Source organism: Nyctereutes procyonoides, unplaced genomic scaffold (assembly GCF_905146905.1).
Source record: "Nyctereutes procyonoides isolate TBG_1078 unplaced genomic scaffold, NYPRO_anot_genome, whole genome shotgun sequence".
In the NCBI taxonomy this organism is placed as follows: Eukaryota; Metazoa; Chordata; class Mammalia; order Carnivora; family Canidae; genus Nyctereutes; species Nyctereutes procyonoides.
Genome location: NW_026575047.1, coordinates 20367737 through 20387197, shown reverse-complemented (window position 1 = coordinate 20387197; position 19461 = coordinate 20367737). Strand labels below are relative to the sequence as shown.

Genomic DNA, 19461 nt, shown 5'->3' with positions numbered 1-19461 from the left:
CTTTCTTTGAATAAAAAGATAATCTTGTTCTCCCCCTGAGTTAATGTGCTTTGATTAAAAATCAAAGATGAAAAAAAAAAAAAACTTCCAAAAAGAATTCTGGATTAGGTTTCAGAATTTGAGAAACTTCCTTTAGATTTTTACTGAAACTCAGGTTGTTCTTCATACTATGGATATCCACAAATTACTATTACTAGTAAGCTCTCTAATTCTTTGACTTTTTAAAAACATAAGTTCAGGACACCTTGGTGGCTTAGTCGATTAAGCATCTGCCTTCAGCTCAGGTCACGATCCCAGAGTCCTGGTATTGAGCCCTACATTGGGCTCCCTGCTCAGTGAAGAGCCTGCTCCTTCCTCTGCTGCTCCCCCTGCTTGTGCTCTTTATCAAATAAATAAATAAAATCTTTTAAAAAAACAACAATGAAAGCACAATGATGACGAAAGTCATTAATTTGAAGTCCTAGTTCAAGCTACTGATGGTTTATTTCTAAAAGATTTTATTTATTTATTTGACAAAGAGAGAAAAATAGAGCACATGAGCACAAGCATGGGGAGCAGCAGAGGGAGAGGGAGAAGCAGACTCCCCACTGAGCAGGGAGCCCGACATGGGGCTCCATCCAAGGACCCCAGATCATGACCTGAGCTGAAGGCAGCTGCTTAACTGACTGAGCCACCCAGGTGCCCTGCTGTTCATGGTTTAAAATGAGGCAGAGAAGTCACAGAGGTTGGACTCTGTGGGGTAGGTGGGGTAGCAAGACTCTGTAGAACCAGGTTCTGGACTGTGCCCATCAGAGCCTTTTCAGCATTCTGGGCCCCAGTATTCTCTGTTCAGTAATAGATGGCACGGGTGTGCTGGCACTTCCCTTCTGGTTCTGATGGGGTGGGACCCTGTGGGAAGAGAAATAGAAAATGTTGACAGGTAAGCCAGTATGTCGGAGATAAAATTTTATCTTGGTAGGAGGGACTTCTAACATGAAATGCATAAAGGTTGAAGGGCCTATTGTCCATCAGTCCATAAAGAATAAGAATATTGAAGTCAAGGGATGTCTGGGTGGCTCAGCGGATGAGCATCTGCTTTCGGCCCAGGGCATGATCCCGGGGCCCTGGGATCGAGTCCCACATCAGGCTCCCTGCGTGGAGCCTGCTTCTCTCTCTGCCTCTCTTTCTGTGTCTCTCATGAATAAATAAATAAAATCTTAAAAAAAAAAAAAAGAATATTGAAGTTAAAAAAGAAATGATTGGGAATTTCTTGTACTCATTCAGAGCAACAATGCCATACGCACCCAAATTCCCGGTTATTGAAACCCAATCAGGAAATGGGCTTCCTTAAGGCGAGGACCGTCCTTTGTTTGACACATTTCATTGTTGTACTGTTGCCAGGTACATTTGTGCCATTTTATAGATTCTAGTGGAAGTGGGTGATGGTAGGACCTGGGGAGAGCCTTGTATACTAGAAACTGCCACTGTTGGAGGAAAGACATGAAGCATCCTGCCTTAAAAGATTCATCCGTATTAAGCTAATTCAGGGGATCCTTGGGTGGCTCAGCAGTTTAGCACCTGCCTTCGGCCCAGGGTGTGATCCTGGAGACCTGGGATTGAGTCCCACGTCAGGCTCCCTGCATGGAGCCTGCTTCTCCCTCTGCCTGTGTCTCTGCCTCTCTCTCTCTCTCTCTCTCTCTCTCTTTCTCTCTCTCTCTGTGTCTCTCATGGATAAATAAAATCTTTAAAAAAAAAAGCTATTTCAAACAGCTGGAGAATTGGGGAGAAATTGGAGTTAAGTAAATGATATCTGGATTGTGCTGTTGTATTCCATTTTTCTGTATTCATTTATGGAGAGAATGAGGAACATAAAAGGTGACAAAGTATATAAAGACCAGTGTTCCTTAAATCTCAATAATTTATGGACCTCTTTGTTTATAGGAAAAAAATTTTCACAAGTCCCCAGTACTGAGATAAATATTTTTATTATGAAGTAGTTGAAATATGCTTGAACATAAAAGTAGGTATAAACCCTTATGCTTCAGCTCTTATATAACTACAAAACAATGACAAATTTATAGAGTAAATTCAAGCAGAACTACAAAACCAATAAATGCAAATTAACATTAATTTATTGTGACAGATAATTTTGTTTGACTAAAATTAAACCTCCCCTTGGAAATATGATTATCGTTCTGACACCAAAGTTCCAGTTCTTTTGGGATCTGTAAGAAACTCAATTCTCCTTCCACTTCCCTATATTTTATTTGAAGCTTCCTTCATATAAAGCACCGTCTTTTGGCAGGAATGCATGATTTAGGTTTTAATTTAGTTTCATTTATTTTTCTTTCTTGTCCTTGATGATTACAATTATACTACTAGATTCCATGCCAGTCAGAAACATAAATGAAAGCTCACTTTTGATCAAGAGGTTGAGACTCGGTACCTAGTTGCACATGGGGGTAGGGGAGAAAAGAGAGGGGTCATTGGTACCTGCTAAATTGAGTTTCAGATTTGGATGAGAGTGAATGGTGCCACTGAGCAAAATGTAGGACAAAGGATGAAAAGTAGGTTTTGAGAGAAGATCTTGGTAGGGGTTTTAGGTTTCCAACAGTATAGTGGATTGGATACTCTAACACACTTCCCCACTGTAATCTGGGTAAAATATTTTTTAATATGCTTCTGGAATCATAGGAGCTAAGACATTTTCAGAATCTCCTACCTCAGTTAGATCAACCATCAAAGGGAAAATTAAATCAAAGTAGAGAGCTTTGTGTATAAACAGCCACAAAAGATAGGTTGCCGCAGGGGTAAATGCTGATACCAGAGCTGTGGTTGGAGACTAAGCCTTTGGTCAGTGGCAAGGTGCAATAGCCTGCATTCCACTAGGACCTACAAAAGAACCTAAGGTGGCCTGGGTAGGTAGTGCCCATTGGCTTTTGGCAGAAGGAAATGCAGATCCTTTCTGGAGGAAGGCATCCCTTCTTTGGACTTTAGGATTTCTCCTAAAATCAACCAAATATGAGTTCAGAGTAAAAGATCTCCAGTTCTTCTAGAAAACAAACCACCAAGAGTGAGAGTCACCAGAAACAAAAAAATAATAAATTTAGAACCCTGAGAAATTTATTTATTTTTTATTTTTTTTCCCTGAGAACTTTAGATATTAAAATTATGATACCGAGTATACATAGTATAAAATAACTATGTTTGAAAAGTTTTAAGACATAAAATAGTTAATCACAAATAGATGCAAAGAGTTGAGATAAGAATTGACCCAGGAAATGTGAACTGGTGCAGCCACTCTGGAAAACTGTGTGGAGGTTCCTCAAAGAGTTACAAATAGACCTGCCCTACGACCCAGCAATTGCACTGCTGGGGATTTACACCAAAGATACAGATGCAATGAAACGCCGGGACACCTGCACCCCGATGTTTCTAGCAGCCATGTCCACAATAGCCAAACTGTGGAAGGAGCCTCGGTGCCCATCGAAAGATGAATGGATAAAGAAGATGTGGTTTATGTATACAATGGAATATTACTCAGCCATTAGAAACCTCCCCTTGGAAATACCCACCATTTGCTTCAACGTGGATGGAACTGGAGGGTATTATGCTGAGTGAAGTAAGTCAATCGGAGAAGGACAGTGTATGTTCTCATTCATTTGGGGAATATGAATAATAGTGAAAGGGAATATAAGGGAAGGGAGAAGAAATGTGTGGGAAATATCAGAAAGGGAGACATAACATAAAGACTCCTAACTCTGGGAAATGAACTGGGGGTGGTGGAAGGGGAGGAGGGCGGGGGGTGGGGGTGAGTGGGTGACGGGCACTGAGGGGGACACTTGACGGGATGAGCACTGGGTGTTATTCTGTATGTTGGTAAATTGAACACCAATAAAAATTAATTTATTAAAAAAATAAAATAAAATAAAAATTTAAAATAAAATAAAATAAAATAAAATGAGTCTCTTGTAGGCAAAAAAAAAAAAAAAAAAAAAAAAAAAAAAAAAAAGAATTGACCCAGGAATATTAGCCATAAAAATAAGGAAGGCTTACCATTTGTGACAACTTGGATGGATCATGAGGGCTTTATGTTAAGTGAAATACGTTAGAGAAAGATGACTATTGTATGATCTTACTTCTATGTGGAACTAAAAAAAACCCCAAACTCATAGAAACAGAGAACAGACTGGTGGTTGCCAGAGAAGAGGGGTGGGGGAAATGGGGAAGGTGGTCAAGGTACAAACTTCTAGTTATAAATAAGTTCTGGGGATATTATGTACAGCATGGTGATTAGAGTTGCTACGAGAATAGATCTTAAAAGTTCTCATCAGGGGGCACCTGGGTGGCTCAGTCAGTTAAGTGTCTGGCTCAGGTTATGATCTCGGGGTCTTGAGATGGAGCTTGCCTCTGGGTTCCTGCTCAGGGGAACCTGCTTCTCACTCTCTGTCTGCTCCTCGCCCCATCCATGCACGTGCTCTCTCTCTCTCTCAAATAAATAAAATCTTTTTTAAAAAAAAGTTCTCGGGGGATCCCTGGGTGGCATAGCGGTTTGGCGCCTGCCTTTGGCCCAGGGCGCGATCCTGGAGACCTGGGATAGAATCCCACGTCGGGCTCCCGGTGCATGGAGCCTGCTTCTCCCTCTGCCTGTGTCTCTGCCTCTCTCTCTCTCTCTCTCTCTCTCTCTCTCTCTCTCTCTCTCTCTCTCTCTGTGACTATCATAAATAAAAAAATAAAATAAAATAAAATAAAAAAAGTTCTCATAAGAAAAAAATTGGTAACTATGTGACGCAATTGATGTTAATTAATCTTTTTGTAGTAACCATTTTGCAATATATACAAATATCAAATCATTATGTTGTACCTTAAACACCTTAAATGAATACAGTGTTGTAGGTCAATTATATCTCAGTAAAATGGGGTAAAGGAAAAGAGTGTGTACAAGGGCTACATAGATCTAGGTGTTTTTGTTATTGCTGAAAAGAGAATTGACCAGGCAGATTTGGAAAGATACGAATGAAAACAATACCTAAGGAAAAAACTGTAACTGCTGAAATAATAACTCAATAATTAGAAACAGCTGAAGGAGCAATGAACTAGAAAAAAAGTTTGAAGGAATTAACCAGAATGTGACATAGAAATGAGAAGAAAACATGAAAGCGTAGTTGAAGGGTATAAAGGCTATATGGAGATCTGTTCAGAGCCCCTAGAAAATAGAACAAATGGAGGGGAGTTATATTTGAAGATCTGGTGTATAGTTTCCAGAGAGAGTTTCTGAAGTCCATAAATGATCAGTGTTCCTTAAATTCAAGTAATTTATGGACAGATAAGGGAAGCACAACAAACTAATAAGGATAAATAAAAAGAAATCCATGTCTCCACATGGGAAAACTTCAATACAACAAAATAAAAAAGATGATCTTAAAAACACCCAGAAAGAAAAGCCTGATTGTTCATCAAGGAAGTAAAGAGCTGACTTTTTAACAGCAATAATGGAGGCTGGAAAATATCTTCAAAATACTAAAAGAAAATACTGTTGGTTGTATCCCAGCAAAACTGTCATTCAAGAAAAAGGCAAAATATGCTTTTCAAAAATCTAAAACTTGCCACAGAAGACCTTTACTAAGAAACTTCTTAAAGGATATACTTCAGAAAGAAGAAAGTTCTAGGAGGAAGGACTGAGATGCAAAAAAGAGTGATAAAGTAATTAATAAAAATCATCAAAATTAAATAAAATTAAAAGTTTTTAAAAAGTTTTTTAAATTTAAAAATGAAAATTTTTCCTCATACTAACCACAATTCAGGGCACATGTGGCTCATGGCTGTTACTGTATTGAATCACGCAGATACAGAACAATTCCATCATTGAAAGTTCTGGTGAACAGCACTGTTGTACAACAATGGAAGGGAAATAAATTAAGATAATGTCTGCAGTTCATTTTAAGATGCCATTGTATGTAAGACCCACCATTATGCTACATGTAAAAAATTTTAGGAAAAACATTGCCAAAATTTTTTTTTAAAGATTTTAAGTAATGTCTACACCCAAGGTGAGGCTCAAACTTATAACCCTGAGATCAAGTGTTGCATGCTCCACCAGACACCCCTACTGCCAAAATTTATTAAAGTGCCGTTTTTAAAAGACACTTCTCAATATTATCTGTGTGAACATGTGAAGACATGGGCCTCTTAGGATGGTTGCCATTTGGGGTTAGAGTAGTAATGGTGTGGGCATCCAGGAGTGGTGATCCAAGTAGGTTGGACATAGAGTAGTCAAGGGAGAAGTCTGGCCTGGAGACAAAGTGTGGTGTGTACTTGGCATAGCATATGTCTTGATGAATTTTTGATGAATGAATGGGTGATGTACTGAATGGGTATACGGGAATCATCATAATACCCTGTAGCTGGGCCGGCAATGTGGTTGAAGTCAGCAAAAGATTTGGGTGAAGCATGACGAGAGTCAGGATGAAGGCTTTATGAACATGTTGGTATTCAGGGAGGAGTGTAAGGAGGAGCCTAAGAAGGAGCCTTGAGAGAGGTGGGCGAAGAACCAGGGCAGGCTCTGGACCACCTGGGACTAAAGGGTGCAGAGGTAAGATGTTGCCTAGACCCTGACCAGATAAGGCCTATGTATTCCTGAAGCGTCAGCCTGCTCTGTGTGGTAGGGGGAGCATTGGCAATCACAAAGACAGCAGCCATTATTTCTGCCAGGGCATCTGAGAAGACTTTAAGAAAGAGGTAGTATCTGGGCTGGGCTTGAGGATGAATACTTGGCACATCTGAGCGGTTGGGCAGGGGAGTTTGGGCAGATGGTATAACACAAAGAGAAGCCTGAAGCTGTGAAAAGGTGTGAAGCCCTTGGCAGTAAAGTAATTCCTAATGAGCTGGACTTCACTGTGTCCAGCTTCGCTCATTCTAGGTAAAGTCTCATGTTGAGGAAGGAGCCTACATTCCCTAAGATAAGAAGCACACCTTTTACTAATCTTCAGTTGGAAGGTAATTAAAATAGCTCTGCAGACCTGGCCAGATAGCTCCCAGTGCTCTAAATAGACCATACTTTATGCATGATTTTCAGAACATTCTTTTCAGCACAGAGTTTAGTACTGAATTTTGGGTTTTAAGCTCTGTAGGAAAAACTGTAATGCCTATGTCATATTATAGATTAGGTAGTCATAGGACATTCTTAGCCAACAGAGCAGAAAGAGACAGCTTGCTGACATTCACCAGATGCTAGGAAAATATAGGGCAGACTTGGGTGGAAAATCCCAGGTCTTTGATTTAAAAGCTAGGTAGTAACATCAGTCCTGTTACTTGACCCCGTTATGCCTCAAGTTTCACTATTTAAAAATAGGCAGAGTAAGAGTTCCTCCTTCAGGATGGATGTAAAGAGTAATGGAAAGACCTTAGCAAAAACAGTTACCCGTTATGATGATAAAGGTATTCTGGGGCGCCTGGGTGGCAGACTGGGTTCAGCGTCTGACTTTTGGTTTCAGCTCAGCTCCTGATCTCTGGGTCCTGGGATCGAGCCCCGGGGTTGGGCTCTGTGCTCAGTGTGGAGTCTGCTGGAGATTCTCTCCCTCTGCCCGTCCCCACTATGCGTACATGTGCACATGCTCTATCTCTCTCAAATAAATAAAATCTTACAAAAATAAGTATTCTAATACTTTTTTTCTATAAGGAAATAGAGTAAAACCAGTGATTCCCAGTCATAGCTGTGGATCAAGCATCATGCAGGGATAGTTAAAAAAAAAAAAAATTAAGATTTCCTGGATACCACCCCAGCCCTGGTATGTATGTCAGAGTCCTTGGGCTTTGGACTTTGTGTTTTTTGTACAGACTTCAGGTTTAGGAAGCCTTCCTCTGGGGTTGGGTATCCTTTTGGTCATTTTTATTTGGATATTTACTTTCTTCCTTGCTATGCCATATTTTGAACACTGACTCTTCGTGTTGAGTGTGTGAGCTCTCAGGTTATTGGTCATTATGTGGATCTTTACTTCCTACCTTCTTTGCTCTTTTTCCCTCTTTCCTCATTCTCTTCTCCTCTATCCCATACTGAATTTTCAGACAGTTGGGTTGATAGTGTCCTGGACAGCCTAGTTCTCAGGCCCTTTTTATTTATTTTTGTAGTGAAACAGATTTAAAAAAGAAACTTTGCTAAGGCAGACATTTGGCATGTTAAAATTGAACTTCAGTTTAGTTTCTAAAATAAATAATTCAACTTTTTTTTTATTCTTTAAAAAATGACTGCTCCAGGAAATGCTTCTAAAATAACTGATATTCCCCTTGTTAAAACCAGGGTTGTTATTGGATGGGTTCCAGCATGTGTTCTTTTTCCTGGCTGGGGGCGGGGAGGCCCGGGACAGTGTGGGGAGAGTGCCCTACTGCATGCTAACACACACAAATTGTATTCCCTCAAACCTTAGAGTTCATATAATGGTAGTTATTTGTTACATTGTAAAATGTGGTCTGGAGATTAAAATAAGGGAAGTGTTTATTGTATCTAGATGAATTAGAATATTCCTTTTAATTTTAGTGTGTAGGTATTTTGGTTAAAAGAATCACTGTACTGCAACCAGTCTTGCTGCTTACCCTATTTAGTTAATATATTTTACATTTCATGTGAATGAGGAATGCCTGAAATGTCAGCTTTATCAGGGTGGAAATTATGGTCAGTGCTAAATCCCCAGCGCTTAGATAGTGCCTGGCACATAGTGAGTGCTCAAGAAAAATACATAAATGAAGAACAATCAGAGCACCCAAACTAAAATCCACATCGACCACTTTTTGCTGTGGAACTTCCTCAAGAACTCGGTAAAGATGGGGCACCTGGTGGTCAAGTAAGTTGAGTGTCCAACTCTTGATTTTGGCTCAGGTCATGATCTCAGGTTCCTGAGATCAAGCCTGCATTTGGGTTCCAAGCTCAGGGCAGAGTCTGCTTGTCCTTCCCTTCTTCTCTGCTCCTCCCTCTGCTCTCTCTTTCTCTCATAAATAAATAAATAAACATAACAAAAAAAAAATAAAGAACTCATAAAGGTAATAATACCCAAGATTTGTCTGGTATTCAGATTAGAGGCTATACCCACATGCTCCCAGTGTTCCCTGGGCCTCATATAAATCACACTGCATTCCTTAACCTGAATCTTCACAGGAAGGGACTGGGTGTCTTGTCCACGGTCATGTCCTTAGTACCTTATCCGGCACCATTGCAGTTTCTTAGTGAATATTTGTTGGGTGGACACATAGTGTTAAAATTTCTCTGACGCTTTCATATTCGGTTTTATCAGTTGGCACTCCCATGAAGGTGGCTGATCATATCACCTCAGTCTTCCAAATGGTGGAACAAAGGTTAAAGAGGATAAATTAGTTATCCCAGAAAGCCTTTAGGTCCTAAGTAGCAGAGCTAGGACTACAGGCTATAAATCTGCCCATTTTTTCACCCCTTTTTCTTTCCAGAACAGCCTTTAAAACATTAATAAGCACAAATTCCCCCAGTTGAAACCCTCTTGAGAGCATAACAGAGGAAGTTACCATATGAAACCTCTTCCAAATTGCCTAATGTCTTCCCCATCAGGTATAATCTTTGTTGGGTACCAGTTTGGGTTATTCATAATAGATTCTTTTAAATTGCCTATGATGGGTGCTTATTGATACATTCTTTTTGAAAAAAAAAACAATTTTAATGCTATATTCTTTTCTCCCAAACATTTTAAGATATAAATTTATTAATACTGTGAATCTAAGTTTTTAAAATCAAATTTCCAAGGGTGCCTGGGTGCTGGCTCAGTCAGGTAAGCATCCGACTCTTGGTTTCAGCTCAGGTTGTGATTTCAGTCATGGGATCCAGTCCTGCATCGGGCTCAGAGCTCAGCAGAGTCTGCTTGTCTCTCTCCCCCTGCTCCCCACCTCCCCCTCAAATCAATAAATAAATCCTTAAAATCAAATTTCCAAAGTGGTGAGAGGAATGTTCTCCAATATATTTTTGCCTGGTCCTCCCAGTCATTTTGAGATAGAAATTTCTGAAGTGTTGAATTGGCTTGGCTAGTATTGCTGGACTCGGACTCAAGAAGGAGAACCCTCCCCTGTGATATTAGAATAGAAAAAATAAAATGCTGGCCAAACATTTAAGATTCTCAAATGGTGGCAAACATCTGGTTTCACATTTTGCCAAAGGCATTCACTGAAGCTAAAGACCAAACAACACACAGCCGAGGTTCCAAGAAAGGATTTGGAAATCTATGAATCTGATCTAATTCTAATTTTGTGTTTTGTCTCTGTTGAGAAAGATAATTTGTTGGCTCCAGCAAGATTTTATCCAATTTGAGTAGTGGGTCAGAGTTGGCTCTCCCAGACCACTAAATTTGAACTTCGCCTCATTACCTTACAAATAACTTTACAGAGTTACTTGAACAATACCACAAAGCTTTGATTTCATTGTGAAATGGCAACAAGAATCTAATTCCCTTTGCCTGCTGTGGACATTGACCTTTAGTATTAGAACAGAGGCATCGAGGGGAATAAATAAACTGCCAGTATTGTGTTTCCTCCCGGATCCAGCCGTGGAAATATATGGTAGGGACTTGAGGAGCGGTTTTGGGTGGGAAAAAAAAAATGCATTTTCTTTTTTCCCTGGGTGCCTGGCTTCTCAAATGAGGCGGGACAAGCTATTGTGTTTGTTCTGGCTCTTACAAAGCGAGATCACATCATCCCTCGATGCGGCTTTTTTTATTAGCAGCTTCACAGCCCATGCCTTTGTAGTCCTGCTGCACAGTAGGACAGGCTGACGAGCAGTGCGCTCAATAAAGGCTTTTCAGGGAGCGTTTCTGAGTTTGTCATTGCCATCTGTCCTCTTCTCTCCCCTTGCTTTTCAGACTATTCACATTTTGTGCGAATCTTAGGTTTCTGATTGGTGTGGCGGGGATACTGTAGGTGGATTCTAAGAAAGAAGTGGAGGTGAGCAGTATTTCAAATTAAATAACTTGGAAGAAAAGAGAAGAACCTTGCTTGTTCTCTGTGGTTTGTATCAGATATAAGCTAGGAAGTATTAGGATTATTTCATTTTATGTGATTTCTCAGCGATTGCTGTTAACTAATTTTTGAAACCACTGATGTCTCTCCCCTAAGTTTTGGGTCATTTTGTTAGGAGGAGGCTGGGACCTGATGCCCTAAATCACTGGTTTTGAACTAGTGGGGTGAGCCTGCATCCTTCTTACCTCTTATGGGTGGCTCAGGGTGAGTATAGTATTATCTTGTTGACAACCTTTTGTCCTGCTTTGAGCCGTGGGTATGTGCTGTTGTCGACAGGGCAAATACTAGGACCAGAAAGCTTTCGGTGTGATAGGCAGTTTCTGGTTAGGACACCTGCTGCCCGAGCACACTGCGACCATTGTTTCTCTGATTGAACATGTTCTGTGCACAGCCACCACATCTTTTTTAGCCTGCAGTTGAATCTTTGAGGTTTTTTTCCTGCATGCATTTCATTTTTGGTGGAACAAATGTCTGTCTTGTTCTTCTGGCTTTGCTGGTACGAATTTAACGTGTGTGTGTGTGTGTGTGTGTGTGTGTGTGTCATACAAACTTGTATTCTGAAGAGTGTGTGCTAAGATATCGTAGTGGTAGAAAGGGTGCTGGGTCGGAGTGGAGGCAGGTGATCTGGACTTTTATCCCTGATCTTCTCATCCCTGCCATGTGGCCTCAGGAAGGACATTTGAAGTCTCTGGGCATTGATGTCTTCATTTGTAACCTGAGGGCGTTTTGGGGTTCTTGGGGTGAATGATTGCCAAGTCATCCAGTGTTAAGACTCCACCACCGTGTTTTGTGTTTTCTGGGATGCTAAGAGTATCAGAAATGGAGTGTGTCAAGTGTTCACGAGGGCTGAGCTCCTGTGAGACCATAAGGAATGCACAGTAGGTGCTCTTTTTAACTAAGCAAAATTTATATGGCATGGCCAGTGATAGGTTTGGATGCATTAATTAAAGGAGGGAAATAACTATGGTCTTCTTGTCTCTTCATGGCAAGTTTGCAGAAAACTAACACAAATTTCTTGTTTCTAAGAAAAGTAGTGTTATTCAGCCCTGAAAATGTTATAGGACACTTGGGTTTTGAACTTCTAAATTAAGAATTATTGAGTTCAGATAAATGAGGATTTCTTAATTTACTAACTCTTAATGTTCAGATAAGAGCAAACTCACCGATCAAGCTAATACAAGATAGACATCCAATTGCGGATTTCTATTTCCATACTGTTTAATAAAAATCTTATTTAAAAATATTCTAGTTCTACAAGTAATCCATATTAGTTGTGAGAAATTTGGAAAACACCAAGAAGGAAAGACAAATAGCTTCTAATTCCATGACCCAGAAATAGCTCTTTTTTCATACTTTGGTGTCTTTAAATTATACACACTCAGTTTGTAGAACAAAATTAGGATCATGCCATACATCTATAACTTTCCTGTGTTCCTTTTGAGATGATTTTCAGGACTGAGCTTTCAAATGAAGGTAGAGATTAATGTAATATTATGCTTGGCACACTTGTGACAGGGTCTGTTTTGCCTTACAGAAATAGAATTGTAGACCTAGTATCTGAAAATAACATTTGTCCTCTTCCCTCTTGAGCAGGCTTTTGATACTTAGCATATATAGATGCTATCATAACTAATACATTAATTAAGAAATGACTTCTTAATTTATTAGTCCCTAGTTGTTCACTAATTGCTTTTCTAAGGTTTCCTAACTTTAGTTTTCTGTACCAAAATTGTGAGCTGTAATATCAGTGAGCATAAGCTATTTTAACACTATTCTTTTGGATGCCTTGATTCCTCAAGCTGAAGCGTGGTAGCTGGCGTGGGCCAGGCCACAGGTTTGGCACGAAGAAGGATAGTTAAGAGATTCCTTTTGCCCAAATATATTATGCATTTGATAATATTTATGATTCACTTGTTGAATATTGGTTTCATATATCATTTTTCTCTATTAGGAAATGAAAGATGATTAGTTTTTCCTTTGGATTATTTAGCCTATAAAACTTTTCTGTTAATGCATTGAAAATGCATTCTAAAGCCTGAGCCACATCGGAATTCTTTATGACCTTCTCCTTATGTGTCTTTTGGTGGTGCCCTTTGAAGTCCTGAAATGTTTTTGTATTTGATTGAGATTAAATCTGGGTTTCATTTTACTTTTAAAACATATTGAGCAAGTTAATTTTCTGTTCGAGTTCCTAAGGGGAATGATTCTAGCCCTCTGTGTCCCAAGAATTCAGACTGGGCCTTGCCAGAACATTCCTGTGGTTTTCCACAGGGCAGATCACTGTGTTCATGAAATTTTAGTTGTAGCTTGTGTTTTCTGTGGCTAATTAAAACATCTGGCTTTTGCATTTTCCACAAACGAGTATAATCGTTTGGCCAAAGCTTTTCAATAATGATTAAATACCCCAGTCCTCCTTTAGGATAACCCAAACTTGTCTTTTGGACACCTTATGGCTGTTGTCTCTGTTCATTAATGATTTTAAAAAGTTGGAAAACGTTTGGTGTTATCCTGCTCAACATAGACTCTTGGGAAAGAGAGAGAGAGAGAGAGAGAGAGACAGAGACAGAGAGAGAGAGTGAGTTTGTGAATACGAATCCCTCCAATGGCTCTGGCTTTTCCCCTGCAGGTCGGAGCTGCTGTGGGTGAGCTGCTGTGGTCTGTAGCCAAGCATGCTGTGGTCGGATCTGCCCAGCTGTGGAACAGAAACATTTGCTGGATGGAAAATCCATAAAAGAAAGCTCCTGTGAAAGCCGGAGACAGACGCTAACTAAGTAAAATCAGGTTAGTATCAGAGAGGCTGGATGAAGCGGAGTGGGCCCGCTAGGGAAAAGCTCTTTTGTTTATTCCATAAAGTGTTTCTGAAACAGCCCCAAATAGTCCTCCCCAGTTATTTGAGAGATTCCTAGCATTGCAGAGATGGCGGATAGATCCTGACATACTGCCGTGTGCAGTCAGTTGTTGTCTTCCTTCTGCGTCTCCTCTCCCCATCCTCTTGCTCATCTATTCCACTCCCCTTTCAGAGAAGAGAAAGTCTTCAGCACAACGTATGTAAGAGGCCACAGCAGAGGCCACCCATAACAACCGCAGTGATCTTGGCGGGCTTTTGGGGAGAAACCCTGTCCTTGAGAAAGCATGGGCTTGCACTGGTGCTTTCAGACTTGCCCTCGTTTGTGTTCACACTGGGAAGGGGGGATCGTGGAGACCTGCCATTCTGTTGGGGTGCTTCCGCCCTGGTTTGCCTGGCAAGATTTTACTTACTCTTATCTCCCCTCAGACAAAAGCTAGCAACATGTTCATTTTTGGCAGAGTGTACATTTGGCATGAAGATACTCCATAGCACAGAAGAAAAGAGGCGTCCTGAAAATAATAGGAACCTAGATAAATGCAAAATAGCCTAACTATGGACCAGGAGCATGAAACAGAACAGCCTCACATGGTGCAGTAAGGCGGGGCTAATTCACTTTGTGAACGGGTACTGTACACACAGGTACACAGGTAGAGGGACTACAAACAATTCCTGTTGGAGATTCAGGGGTAACTCAGCAGTATACATAATAAACAGGTATTAAATAGCTGGGCAGGAGCAAGTCAGCAGTCTTGAGAACCTGTAAAGTAGTGAACGTCTGTTTGACTTCTCCCATCCAGCGTGCCCTTCCTCATTTCAGTAAATCACCCAGATTTTCCTTGGGCAGTCAGTCACCGTTCCTTTGTTGTCAGCCTGTATAGTCGGAGGCGGTGACCTCACTGCCTCTGTTATGGGCATGTGACATGAGCTTGGCTACTCGGGGTCACAAGAATTGGCTCATGGAGGACCTGGGATTTTCACTGACCCTGTTGCAAAGAGGTTTTCCCTTTTCATGGGTTTGTTAAGCTGGAGCTGCTTGTTTCCTTCTTTGCCACCACTTAAGGAAAGCCTTTTCTGAGACTAAAGTTGTTAGCATGGAGTAGATCAGAGCAGAGAGATACAGGAAGTGCACCCCACACAAAACTCAGGACCCCAGATGCAGCATCATTTCAAGTCAGCAACTCTAGTTTCACTTTCCTGGCAGGTTTGGTACTTAAGTTTGAAAAACGTAATCCATCACTTCGATCCACAAAGGTCCTGACTGGGAATGCCTTCTAGATATGGAGTCTTAGGGTGAGGTGATGGGCCCTCCCTGTCTTCAGGGGCTCACAGTGTAGGGGATGGGCCAGATCGGTATTCTGACACACAATGTGAAGAATGTATCAGTAGAGGTAAAAGCTAAGTTCTGTGGGAGTAGAGATGCAATTATGAATTCTGCTGGGTGTTGGAGAAACTGGCAGAGAGCTGTTATTTTAACAAAGGAGAAGTAGAATTTAGTCTTCAGGAACATTTAAAAAAATACATTTAATTCAATTACTTGCTTTTTGAGTCTGAAAGAGAGGCTTTCCAGAGCTTATAGTTAAAGTAATAGTAGATAAGGAAGATAATTTCAGAGCTTCACTGGTAGTAGAATCCTGGTGTTTACTGTAAACACAATTGTTTTGGGAGCAGCCAAACGAGAGGTTATCAAAAAGCTGTCCAGAGTTTAACACCACAGAGTAACAGCTGCTCTTCTCACTAAAACCTCAGTTGGCTTTCTGTTCAAGCAGAATTCCAAGCACATCATGAATTTTAAAGATTTATTTCTTATTCTTATTGTTAGACTTTATTATTATTTTATTTTTTTGTAATTGAAACCGTTTGCTTTTTAATTTTTATTACTATTTTTTTTTTTTTAGAGAGTGTGTGCTTGGGGTTAGGGGTAGGCAGGGAGGACGAGAGAGAGAGAGAGAGAGAGAGAGAGAGAGAGGGAGAGAGAATGAGAGAATCTTTTTTTTTTTTTATTTATGATAGGCACACAGTTAGAGAGAGAGAGAGAGAGAGGCAGAGACACAGGCAGAGGGAGAAGCAGGCTCCATGCACCGGGAGCCCGACGTGGGATTCGATCCCGGGTCTCCAGGATTGCGCCCTGGGCCAAAGGCAGGCGCCAAACCGCTGCGCCACCCAGGGATCCCCAGAATGAGAGAATCTTAAGCAGACTTACTCCACGTCCAGTGTGGAGTCTGACCCAGGGCTTGATCTCAGGACCCTAAGATTATGACCTGAGCCGAAATTAAGAGTCAGATCCTTAACCAACAAGCACCCCTGTTTGCTTTTTTAAATTAACAGATTTTATTTTGGGGGGTCAATTTTAGGTTACAGAAAAATTGAGCAGAAAGTATAGAGTTCCCACATATCCCCACTACCACTCAGTTTTCCCTATTAACATCTTTTTTTTAAAAAAATTTTATTTATTTATTCATGAGTGACAGAGAGAGAGAGAGAGAGAGAGAGAGAGAGAGAGAGAGAGAGAGAGAGAGAGGCAGAGACACAGGCAGAGGGAGAAGCAGGCTCCATGCAGGGATCCCGACGTGGGACTCGATCCTGGGTCTCCAGGATCACACCCTGGGCTGCAGGCGGCGCTAAACCGCTGCGCCACCGGGCCTGCCCCCCTATTAAAATCTTGCATTAGTTTGGTACATTTGTTAAACTGTTGGGCCAATAATGATACAATATTATTAACTAAAGCCCATAGTCTACATTAGGCTTTACTCTTTGTGTTGTACATTATATGGGCTTTGACAAATATACAATGATATGTATGTACCATTATAGAGTCACACAGAATAGTTTCAGTGCCCTAAAAATCCCGTGTTCTAACTATTCATCCTTCCTCCCATCCTTCTGAATTCCTGACAACTACTATCTTTTTCTAATCTCCATTGTCTTACTTTTTCCAAAATGTCATATTTTTTTAGAGATACATATATAGTCTTTTTAGATTGGCTTCTTTCACTTAGAAATACGCATTTAAGATTCCTCCATGTTTTTCTGTTGCTTGATAGCTTATTTCTTTTTAGTATTGAATAATATTCTGTTGTCTGGATGTGCCATGGTTCATTTATCCATTTACCTATTGAAAGATATATCTTGGGTTTTCCTAAGGTTTGGTAATTGTGAATAAAGCTGCTATGAACATTCATGTGCAGGTTTTTGTGTGGACATAAATTTTCAGTTTCTTTGAGTAAATACCAAGGAGCATGTTTGCTAGATTGAGTGGTAAAAAGTATGTTTAGTTTTGTAAGAAACTGCAAAACTCTTCCATAGTCCCTGTACCATTTTGCATTCCCAGCAACAATGAATGAGACTTTGTTTCTCCACATCTTTGCCAGCATTTAGTGTTGTTAGTGTTATGGATTTTAACCATTTTAAAAGATGTATGTGGCATTTCATTGTTACTTTTATTTGCAGTTCTCTAATGATGTATGATTTTGAGCCTCTTTACATATGCTTGTTTGCCATCTGTATATCTTCTTTGGTGAGGTATCTGTTCAGGTCTTTTGCACATTTGTAAGTCAGATGGTTCATTTTCTTATTGTTGAATTCTAAGAGTTCTTTGTATGTTTTGGATACCAGGCCCTTATTAGGTAAGTCTTTTGTGGATATTTTTTCCTGGTTCTGTGGGTTGTTTTTTTTTTTTTTTTTCTATTGACAATGTCTTTCTCATAGCTGAAGTTTTTAGTTTTAATAAAGTCCAACTTATCAATTATTAATTCTTTCATGAATTCTTGCTATCATGTCTAAAAGTCACTGCCAACTCGAGGTCATCCAGGTTTTCTCTTTATTTTCTAGAGTTTTATAATTTTATGTTTTACATTTAGGTCTATGATCTATAGGTATTTTGAGTTAATTTTTATGAAAACTGTTAAGATCTTTGTCTAGATTCCTAGTTTGTATGTGAAATTATAGTTATTCTAGCACAATTTGTTGAGAAGAATATCTTTTCTTTATTGAATGATGTTGGCTCCCTTGTCAAGGATCAGTTAACTGTACTTGTGTTTTGATCTATTCATTTATTCTTTCACCAGTACCACTATCTTGATTACTATAGCTTATAATAAATCTTCAATTCAGATAGTATTAGTCTTCTGATTTTGTTCTTCTCCCTCAATATTGTATTGGCTATTCTGGACTTTTTGCTTCTCCTTGTAAACTTTAGAATCAGTTTATCAATAAAACAAAATAACTTGCCAGGATTTTGATTGAGACTGTGTTGAATCTATAGGTCAAGTTGAGAATTGACATCTTGACAATATTGAGTCTTCTTCCTACCATTGCATGTGGAATAACTCCATTTATTTAGAACTTCTTTGATTTCTTTCATCAGAGTTTTATAGTTTTTCTTATATGGATCTTGTACATATTTTTTTAGATTTATATCTAAGCATTTCATTTATTTTGATGCTAGAATTAATAGTATTGTTTTTTATTTCAAATACCAATTGTTTATTGCTGGTGTGTAAGAAAGCGAGTGACTTTGTATATTAACTTTGCATTCTGCAAACTTGCTATAATTGCTGATTAGATCCAGGAATGTTTTTATTAGTTCTTTGGGATTGTCTGCATAGATAGTCATGTCATCTGTAAACACAAAGACAGTTTTATTTGTCCTTCTCAATCTGTCTGCCTTTTATTTTTCTTGTCTTATCTCTATGATGTTGAATAGGAGTGATGGAAAGTATCTTGCCGTATTTTTGCTCTTCATGGGAAAGCATCTAGTTTCTTACCATTTAAATATAATATTTGGCTATAGATTTTTCGTAGATGTTCTTTATCAAGTTGAGGAAATCTCCCCCTCTAATCCTAGATTGCTGAGAATTTTTATCATGAACGGGTATCGGATTTTTATCAGATGCTTTTTCTACATCTATTGATATGATCATATGATTTTTTCTTTTTTAGCTTATTGATATGATGGGTTATATTAATTGATTTTTGAATATTGAACGAGCCTTTTGATGGGGATTGTGTTGAATCTCTAGACCGATTTGAGGAGTATTGCTATCTTACGAATATTAAGAGTTCTGATTCAGGGCGCCTGGGTGGCTCAGTCAGTTAAGAATCTAACTATTGATGTTTGATCAGGTCACAATTTCAGGGTTGTGAGGTTGAGGCCCATGTCCAGCTCCTTGCATGGAACCTACTTAAGATTATCTTTCTGCGCCACCCCAGACTGTGTGCGTATGAACTCTCTCTTCAGGAAAAAAAAAAAAAAAAACACTGGAAAAAAAGGTTCTAATTTATTACCATGGGATATGTTTTCTTTGATTTAGATTCTTTTTTAAAAAGATTTACTTATTTATTTGAAAGAGAGAGTAAGAGGAGAGGCAGAAAGAGAGGTAGAGAATCCTAAGCAGATTCTTCACTGAGCAGGGAGCCTGATGTGGGCCCTATCCCATGACCTCAAGATCATGACCTGAGCTGAAACCAAGAGTCAGATGCTCCACCGACTGAGTTACCCAGATGCACCTAGATCTTTTAAAATTTCTTCAACAGTATTTTGTTGTTTTTAGGGATAGATCTTGTACTTTGCTATTAAACTTATTCCTAAGTATTTTTTCCTTTGATACCTT

The 19461-nt window shown here is 39.6% G+C and overlaps 1 protein-coding gene across 7 annotated transcripts in view; it reads left to right on the top strand.

Annotated features, from left to right (window-relative positions):
- The window catches only part of APBB2 (amyloid beta precursor protein binding family B member 2), a 378025-nt gene that overhangs the window by 55866 nt on the left and 302698 nt on the right, over positions 1–19461 (top strand). For 6 of the 7 annotated variants that reach the window (XM_055326622.1, XM_055326620.1, XM_055326617.1 and 3 more), the window contains exon 2: positions 13631–13785. The exons of the other annotated variant lie outside the window; for it this stretch is intronic. The gene's annotated coding sequence lies outside the window, so the exon portion shown is untranslated. The remainder of the gene's footprint in view (positions 1–13630; positions 13786–19461) is intronic. 7 annotated transcript variants of the gene reach the window in all.